The sequence below is a fragment of the Opisthorchis viverrini genome, assembly GCF_000715545.1.
Source record: "Opisthorchis viverrini unplaced genomic scaffold opera_v5_104, whole genome shotgun sequence".
Taxonomy (NCBI): domain Eukaryota; kingdom Metazoa; phylum Platyhelminthes; class Trematoda; order Opisthorchiida; family Opisthorchiidae; genus Opisthorchis; species Opisthorchis viverrini.
The window spans coordinates 411,685-421,806 of NW_008751762.1; the positions used below are offsets into that span (position 1 = coordinate 411,685).

Below are 10,122 nucleotides of genomic sequence, written 5' to 3' on the forward strand. Positions count from 1 at the left end.
TTTAAGAAGAGTCGTTTACATCTTTCACAAATCTTTCAAATCTTTGCTGGTAGACTTTCAAGAACTTTATCACGTCGTGTACGGACCATTTGAANATCTTTCAAATCTTTGCTGGTAGACTTCCAAGAACTTTATCACGTCGTGTACGGGACCATTTGAATCCTTGAACCGTACACAACCGAGACAGTCAGGGTACATCTTCTGTTCCACATTCTGTTTTTTTTACTCTTCCTGTCAGAATGGAGACAACTCAGGGGCACTTAGTTCATAACTTGCTGAAGAAGCATGAATGCGCTTCCCAGTCAGTCTAGCCACGCTCTTAACTGCGGAATGGGTACACAGGGAAGAGACAAAATGTTGGTTACTGACCCTAACGGGTATGACAGTATCACGCAGCCAACTACGATCTTGCGTCCGAGATGTCGCTCTCAATTCCTATGACAACAAATTTACAGAGCCACTTCAATAAACTCATTCGGCTATCCTTCCTTTCTCCTCATGTTTGGCGAACAAAGCTGTTGCAGCTGGAACCACGGCGTTTCGGCGTATGGGTTATTAGCTGAAGAGCTGAACTGAAGTCCATTGAAATTGACTACCTTACTTCACACTTTGAAGCCACTCGTGCATAGATGCTGGTTGTCAGGCGACTTTTTTTTTCTTCAAAAATCCGTCGAAAGTAATGATGGTACTCAGAATTGATTTTCGATTCATGTCTGAAAGTTCTGTTCGTTCGGTGTTAGGTATAGGTTAGGTCAAAATAGGAATGCCACAACCTACAACTGGCTTTGACTTTACTTAATCAGCTTTGGTAGCCACCCGTTTGCGCATTATGCCTTGATATTGCGGTGTAACATCGCTTCAGAGGTGTATAGTGCCGTATTGTCCTTTTGGTGAGATGGATTTTCTTTGTCCGAGCCTTTTGACCACTTTGGGGTCAAATTAGTTGAACTACGGCCATGTTTTAACCAGTGTTCAATCGGTGAAACAACTGGGTTCATTTTGAAGAGTTGTCCAGTTTGCAGCTTCATCTGCCCGGTCCCCCTAACACTTGGGTGTGTTGAGCGTCGTGGTGTTNTTGTATAGTTTTACCTCCGGTGGTGTAAAATTAGGCTCTGCTTGGGCGATAATGGGGAGGTCCCCTGGTCCTGTGCTGTTTTCTGGTAGTTTTGAATATAGGATTATCATTGATCCGTGTTTGTCGTATGGTCTTTCCGAGTACTCGATGATTTACGGTTGGTAGGACACTAGTGACGCAGTGGGTATATTTTGCTAAGAATTTATATCCGTGCTGACCACATGCCTTCACTGGGATATGGATGTTAATCTGTATGTGATGCCCATCTTTGACAGTCTCACTGTTGCAGTTTTTATTCGATGCACCTAGCAGACTATGCGTTCTCTATCGTGGATTCGAATAATCTCACTAGTACAGTGGACTGTTGGCAGAAATTCAAACAGGTTTTCCTCAACATCTTTACAGTGCTGAATCTAGTTTCCAAAGTAGTGGTAGCAGTTGTCGTTATTTTGGAAGCGCCTTTTGTTTCGCTGAATGACTGAAGTTATCGGTGAGTCCTAGGTGTTGTATGCAACCACTGGGCGTCGGGCAAGCTCGCGGGCAGGTGGATTGCGAATACGAACTTATGTGTTATGTCTACCCGGCACGCTGTTCGTCCAGCTGGTCTTATTAGTTTCATCAAGTACACAAGCTGCAGCTGCTTGGTTGCATCTCCTGGAGAGAAACTTAACTAACCATCATCAAACATATTGCTTCCAATTTGAACTTCATGATTTACGTCGAGGAAATTTAAGGGTAGCGGCGTGTGACAGCATCGTAGAAATGAATGAATGGCTGACATCCGACATGGGGTTGCACCTGATAATCATTACTAACGTCTGTTCACGTTCACTGCATCATCGCACTACGCAAAGTGTACCCCATCGAACCCAGAATTTATGTATGGATGTGTATGTTGGGGTGGAGGAGGGGGGAGATTGTTCTCGATATATGGCTGAAGTAACTCACGGTCAGGGATCTGTTGTAGAAGGAACGTCACCCTTTTATGGTAGAGCGGCACTTTAAGGCAATGACTTTAGCTATACTTCCCATTCACGTAAATCTCCGAGGGATTGGGATTTTCACTCGTGTGACAGTTTTGTTGAGAGTGGGCTAAAATTTTCCATCTCGTCTGGAATGAAGGTCCCAGATATTTATTGCTATTGCATATTCCTCATTTACACATACTAGGGCAAAACTATGGTTACTGGGGGCACAGTAAATACTGATCTTATTGTGTCGCTTCATCCTATTCTTCGGTTGTATTACCATCAGCCGTTACTTCGAATATACAATGTTCAGAAGAACAGTAATTTATGCTTACCAAAAACTACCCTGTCATCTAAGCCAAGTCTGATGAAAAATTTCATTAATTCAGCTAGTTTATGCATCAGGGTGACCGCACGTCTTTTTTTGTTCATTTTTGTCATCTGTCGTCATAGAGTGTACGCCCCAAGGGACCATGAATCTCAGTATTCAAATCACGTTTAGAGAAGTCTTATTGGATTTGGATTGCTTTGACGATATTCTTCTGTTACTTGACGCTTATTTGTTTGCTCCTGATAGCCCGTTTGAAATATCTCGTGTACCTCCAAAGTGCAAAGTCTCCTGGGTTGCCCGTTTTCCCTAACCTCTTTAAAACGTCGAAATGAGGAGCCTGAGTTTACTGACCGGTTCACACAGCTTGATATCTGCGTACGCCTTGATTGTACCGTAACGGATTAAGTCAATGCACTCATCATGAATGCACGGTTCGCTTTCGCTGGCCTGTGGCATTCACTCTGTCAGAAATACATTTCGTTGAAGCTAAGAGTTGTATATCATGATTATCATCGCCATGATCATTGACAGCAGCACCGGCTGAGAACACTGGCCCTTCACTGCCGTATAACAGTGTCCATTTATTTGATTAAGGCCTTGTAATGGAACAAACGGGATCTAGAGCTAGCCGACCACAAACATCTGAGGTGTCTGCACCTCCAACATTCAGTCAGACAATCCGGATAGAAACTGGCAGCATGTAGGCCACTGACATCGGTTAGCTTCATATCGCTCATTGTTTCCAGCCAAGAATAGGGAGGGTCATTTGGATCCAGATAGCTGTACACTCAAATCAGCCGTATGGTTGGGAAACTTAGACCCTCTGATCGAAGAAGGTCATCCAACACTATCATCGGTGCCTCCGTAACATAGCAAGGTTTTGTCGGCTGTTGCGTATACGCAGCAAAATATTGTGGAAACAAGCCTTTGAAACAATTCAGAATTACACATCCAACACTATCATCGGTGCCTCCGTAAAATAGCAAGGTTTAGTCGGCTGTTGCGTATATGCAGCAAAATATTGTGTAACCAAGCCTTTGAAACAATTCAGAATTACAAATGCAGCAAATAAAACTCATTTTGATATAATTGGGCTCAAGACTGTGCATACGCAAGCATCGTCTGCTAAAGAAAGCTTTGTTTCGAGTTTCAAACCACTGATATGGCAGTGTAAACGAAGGTAACCACAAAAAATAAAGACGTCTCATTATGGGTATTTTCCCCGCCTTGTGTAGCCCTATGCCACACGAGTTGTACCTGTTGCGTAAAGTTTCCGTCCTTGTTGCTTCGTCGGTAACCTTAGCATCCTGGAAGCAAAAACTTGCATTAACACTGAGTAAGTTGGAAATAAACTGAACAGCTTTTTGACTATTTTTTCGCATTCATTCTCGTAGATATATCCAAATCTCTCATTCTCACCGACTGGGGTGGTGATCGCCAACCTGAAAATCTGGACAAGAAGACCAACAACATGCGGCGAATCATCTCCAAAGCTCGCGGGCAAGTTGCCTCGAAGGTTTTTGCTTCTGTTTAAACCGAAACGTATTTACCTCACATTTAACTGCGCTGAGACATGCCGGCGCATGTGATGTTATTGTATCACTTTTAACCTTTGCTAAGCAACTATTTGGGTTGTAACTCTTGGCACCCAAACCGAACCTGATTGCCTCTCTTAGATACGTCATCACGTGGTTGGCGCGCCAACAAACCAATGACTTTCTCCCCCTTCATTCCGTCCTATATCGGGGACAACTTTCATGTTAATTTTTACACTTTGAATCTTGAGTTCTTACTGACTAGCTCGCGTCCACTAATTAGTCGAGTGGTTGGTAACGCTCTTTCCAATATGATCTATACTTGCTCAACTAGGGTGTTCATCTCTACCGAGCGCTGGTATGAATGTGATTGGAGAAGAATGCCTCACCACTGGGATTAGCCCTAAGCCAAAACTGTACCCGCCTTCATCCGGCGGACTACATTTCGTGGCTTATTGTGAGTGACCATGCTCCGTTCTTAATAATCTTCGTGGATATCGTCAATCTTATTCTCAGAATTTTTATTACACTTTTGCAAACTTTGAGATCTGCCAGCTCTGGAGGCAGTGAACAAGAAAAAAGTCGTGATTATACCTGACGAAAGGGTGTAGGTCAACTCGAACCTGCAGCTTCACCTGATGGACGCGAACTGCCGAACAGAGAGTTTGAATGTCGGTTGGAAGGGGCAAAACGAAGCGCCTTTTTCGCTAGTGCGCAACTGAAACTGGACTAGTACACTTCTGCGGGCAACAGCTACATCGTTAGCAATTCCGGGCAACTTAGCCTGCGTAGTCGGTTCAGAATCAACTAATGCTTCTACTAGGACCCCCTTCTTCTCTGCTCAGTGTGTTCTTTGGTTAACTAGTACATTTACCATCTCCACATCCATACTTTGCAGTTCTAAAGTAATCTTCTTATTTTCTATGAGGATGATACTCGCACTCTATTAAAGTGAAGCAGTGTGCACCGTCAGATGGTGAATTTCCAGCGTGTGCGATCTGAGAATGTATGAGTTAGGATGCGATTAAGTCCAGTCAAGTTCATTTTATCAGTCATAAGCTATGTACCAAGGGTTGAAAAGTGGAAGACCAGGAAAAACATGGCCAGGCACTGAAGATGATGGTTTACTCAGTCGGGTGACTGGAATCATTCTATTTATCTCATGGGACGCGAGACCGTGCACCTACGCATGGAAAGCGATAGCTTTGATACACTAGTGTCACTCGTTGCGTTAATGAGCCGTCTCTATCAGTGTCCATCAGGGCTCATCCATGGAGCTATCCACCGGACGGAGTTTACTGAGCAGGCCTTTCACANTCCGTTCTTAATAATCTTCGTGGATATCGTCAATCTTATCCTCAGAATTTTTATTACACTTTTGCACACTTTGAGGTCTACCAGCTCTGGAGTTAGTGAACAAGAAAAAAGTCGTGATTATACCTGACGAAAGGGTGTAGGTCAACTCGAACCTGCAGATTCACCTGATAGACGCGAACTGCCGAACAGAGAGTCTGGATGTCGGTTGGACGTGGAAAAATAAGACGTTTTCGCTAGTGCGCAACTGAAACTGGACTAGTATACTTCTGCGGACGACCGCGACATCGTTGGGCAACTTGGCCTACGTAGTCGGTTCAGAATAAACTAATGCTTCTACTAGGAACCCCTTTTTCTCTGCTCAGTGTATTTTTTTGTGGTTAGCTATCTCCACACATCCATACTTTGCAGTTCTAAAGGAATCTTCTTATTTTCTATGAGGATGATACTCGCACTCTATTAAAGTGAAGCGGTGTGCGCCGTCAGATGTGAATTTCCAGCGTGTGCGATCTGAGAATGTATGAGTTAGGACGCGATTAAGTCCAGTCAAGTTCATTTTATCAGTCATAAGCTATGTACCAAGGGCTGAAAAGTGGAAGACCAGGAAAAACATGGCCAGGCACTGAAGATGATGGTTTACTCAGTCGGGTGACTGGAATCATTCTATTTATCTCATGGGACGCGAGACCGTGCACCTACGCATGGAAAGCGATAGCTTTGATACACTAGTGTCACTCGTTGCGTTAATGAGCCGTCTCTATCAGTGTCATCAGGGCTTCATCACGACAGCTATCCACCCGACGGAGTTTACTGAGCAGGCCTTTCACATGTCCTTGTTGGGTAATGGACTATCCGTCTTTCAGTCGTTTCGGGTCAGCACAGGGCGGGGGAAAAATATCTATGAGGTAGACGTTCCTCCAACATACGTAGTATGTCTCAACCAGCATAACCTGTGAGGCTTGACTAGTCCATCTACTACAGGAGAGTCCCTTTTTCCTAAAACTGCATCATGTGATTAAGCATCGAAAATCCGATGTATACCCCAGACGTGGCAAATGCTACAGGGACATCGATAGTCAAATATGTAGGGTTTCCGCATGCCTTCTGCGCTCAGATACCACGTTTTGGATCCATAAAACGTTATAGATCGGTTTACTGCACTGTGTTCTGTGCTCTTAACAGGCGAACTGATGTCACACCGGTGACATTGCTATGAAAGGTCGACAGCAGCTTACCTCATCTTCCCAATCCAGGTGGGGATGTCATCTGCAGCCAGTTCGCCAAAACCTATCTATCACCCCGACTGGTTCGTATGAATTCATGAGCTCTTGATCTGATTCCAAACAATCTTGTAACAGCCCTTATAATTTGCAAGTATAAAGCGAATATCCAAAGATAAAACAGGCCTTTCTATCTGAAATGGCTTGCATCTCCAAGTAATCTGACGCAAGAATGGCAACGTCATTTGTGTACTCAATGTCGGCGACGTAATTCTCCGGGAATATTGTGATCCCGAAGGTTTCAGAGGTAGGCGGAAAAGTTCCAAGTGGCACGTTGGCTGCAAAACTGAAGAGGAATCGTGAGAGGGCAGCCTCGTCTTCCACTGCATGCTGAACTTATATGATAGCTTACCATGTATTTGTACCGTCCCACAGTAGTTTGCATACCGTACCCTCATAGTGAACAGACAACGCCGTAGTTTCTGATGATCTGGTGTCGAAATTGTCTTCCAGATCTAGAAAAACGACTACCGTTGCACGTCTGAGAGAGTGACGCCTTTTCAAGGATCCGTCTCAAAGTAAAAAGGTGGTAGCTTCGTCCTGGGCCAACGCGGAACGCAGTTTAATTCTCGCGAATCTATCCATACTGCAAATCGATCAACGCGTGCAAGATGAAGCCCGAGGGCACTCTGGATTTTACGTCGACCAGGCTGATGCCATGGTGATTTTTGTCGGATGATTTTTTCGCTCTTTTTGAAGACTGGAATTACGATTAAAGAAGTGTTCCGCTGGGTTTATGCTTTAACCTTAGCTAGTTTATTGTATGGTCGTCAGACTGCTCATCAGGACCTCACTATTGTTGAGAAGGACAGGGTACAAACCATTTGAACAGAGTGCCTTATCGCCGTGTAGGAGTAATGTCTCGCGCTGGACTATACATGGACAGGTCATACCTCACAAACGTCTGTACTGGACAGGAACAGTGCCGTAGTCGTCCGCGCAAAAGCTGGTGTACTTTCGGCGTTCAGGTAGACTTGGCTAACTCTGTTTGCAGGGACGTACTTGTATCCACTCAAATATTCTGAGGTAAGATACTACAATTCACAACCACTGCAATAAACGTTATGATGTTAATAACGGGAAGGCAGAAAACCTATCCGCAATACGGATGTAGAAGTTGGAATGGAACATCTTATAAACCTGCTCTGCTTTTCTGCGTAGTTCTGGTTATACAGGGTTGGGCTTGTCTAGAAGCGTCACTCCTAACCCTAACACTAAAATATACTTTACCTCAGAAAGCTGAGGCTAACTATCTTGACTTGAAGTTCTGACGGATGGACAAGCCAAGCAACGAGGTTTGTTTCTGAAGGCTGTGTGACTTGGGGATTCCACATAGAACATTACCCTTCACCAGACACACGATCCCGATCAGCATTGATTATTCAGAACATTACCCTTCACCAGATAATCGGACACACGATCCCGATCAGCATTGATTATTCGACGAGATATTGTATTGTAGATTGACCAACCACAAAAAGACGACTAGATAAAGTGATCAGTGGCGTGCGATGAACCAGCTCGAATTCAGGCTGATCTTAAGCATGACCATTTTGTTGTCAGTCCTCTGAGTCTACGATATCGTTTATATTGTTTTGTTCGGTCCTTAGTCGGTTTGCTGCCATCCAATATGTTTCACGAAGCATTTATACTTTGTAACTGAAACGTTTGCTACACTTACACAGTCTCAGCGTTTTTGCACATTTCCTCCATATATTTATGTGTGCCTGCTCGAAAAGAATTTTATCTTTTTTGCAAATACACATTTGTACATGTCATCTCAATCCACTAGACCGGTGGGTACAACTGTTTGTACAGGCTTCTGAAAGTTCACAAACCCTGTTATGCATAAAGAGTCCTCCCATTAGTGGTTGAACGGGCTACTTCTATATTTAGTCACGTATGTGGTTTGAAAGACGTACGCAATCTATTCAATAAAATTTAAGGTATACGGTTGTCCAACCACGCTGTGTGCATTTGATATTATTCGCATTTTTAGGAATATACTACCTATTTGGAACGACAAACTATGTACTTGACTTCGTTAGCTTCCGTAGAGTATGCCTCTTCTTTCTGATGGACTTTCTCAAGGAGCTGCTTTTTTTTCTACTTAGTTTTCATGGTTCTTACTGTTTCGCTTCTCATAAAAACAACCTCTAAAGGCTACATAAGTTTCCACACCCGCAAGATATTTTGTACGCAGCTTCCGGTGAAGAGCCACGACCGAAATACGAGACGCACAGCTGTGTAAAAACCCAACAAGAGTAACCGTTCATCCTACGGCGTCCCAGTGGTCAACACTAACCTAGAATATAAGCCGTCGGTCCAGGTTTTATTGCCGGTGTCGTGCTGGTTTGCTTGCCAGTGTCTGGAGACCACGTCGGTCGTACGACCCTATGTCTGTGACGGAAAGTTGAAGAGCATTATCCCAAAAATCTATGTACTGGAGTTCAAAAGCCAGTGGATACTGTAATTCGCAACCATTTTGTGAAAAGTAGCCGCCAGGTCGATCCGGCAAACGCATTCAGAGTTTTTCGTACTTACAGACGACTGAAACTTGCCAAACAGCCGAATCGATCGCGCTCAGGCGTGAGAGTTTGTCACTTTTGGCCCGGAAGCCAGTAATTCAGCCAAAATGACTCAGTTGGTCCTCGATCGACCTACTGAGACCAGCCACTACGGTCAGGTGACTTGATTACTGTTCAGTCTATTTCTATTCTGAACGCTGTTCATCTGCTTACACGGTTTGGTTCGTTTTTCGCTTGATATTTTGCAGTTGCAAAAGGCAGCCGAATTATTGTCTAAGACGGTTTTGTACTTGTACATGTGTTCTCATATTTTCATTAGGTCATTATAGAATGAAAGGATTTCTAGCTCTTCTATTTAGGTAATACATCTTTTTGTAGCCAAGATGTAGGCGATTTTTTCGCGATTGCTTTAAATGCATTTCGTCAACGTTCTGTATGGGGTACGTTTTCGGTGGATCTCAAAAAGTGCAACCACGCCACGCACGCAAGTGAATTGCCTGGGAAATAACTACTGATGTGAATGACCTGCGGTTCTGGCATTTCCGCCTGGCATTAAACTGTCACAACTTTTAGTCAGTAACACATACCCCTTCCAAAATCGGGACAGGCCCTTCCAATGTAACATCCTTTCGACCCTCGTACAAATAGTGAGCCGAGGCACTGTCAGATTGCCCGACGAAAAGCCAGGAATAGGTACTTACAAGCCATGAAACTCGACCTGATGATCAAANCGGAAGCCAGTAATTCAGCCAAAATGACTCAGTTGGTCCGCGATCGATCTACTGAGACCAGTCACTACGGTCAGGTGACTTGATTAGTGTTCAGTCTATTTCTATTCTGAACTCTGTTCATCTGCTTACACGGTTTGGTTCGTTTTTCGCTTGATTTTTTGCAGTTGCAAAAGGCAGCCGAGTTATTGTCTAAGACGGTTTTGTACTTGTACATGTGTTCTCATATTTTCATTAGGTCATTATAGAATGAAAGGATTTCTAGCTCTTCTATTTGGGTAATACATCTTTTTGTAGCCAAGATGTAGGCGATTTTTTCGCGACTGCTTTAAATGCATTTCGTCAACGTTCTATATGGGGTAC

At 43.9% G+C, this 10,122-nt stretch overlaps 1 protein-coding gene across 1 annotated transcript in view; it reads left to right on the top strand.

Annotated features, from left to right (window-relative positions):
- T265_13808 (hypothetical protein) overlaps nucleotides 1–10,122 on the top strand; it is a gene marked incomplete at both ends in the record, with an annotated part of 25,141 nt that overhangs the window by 14,295 nt on the left and 724 nt on the right. The window lies entirely within an intron of this gene.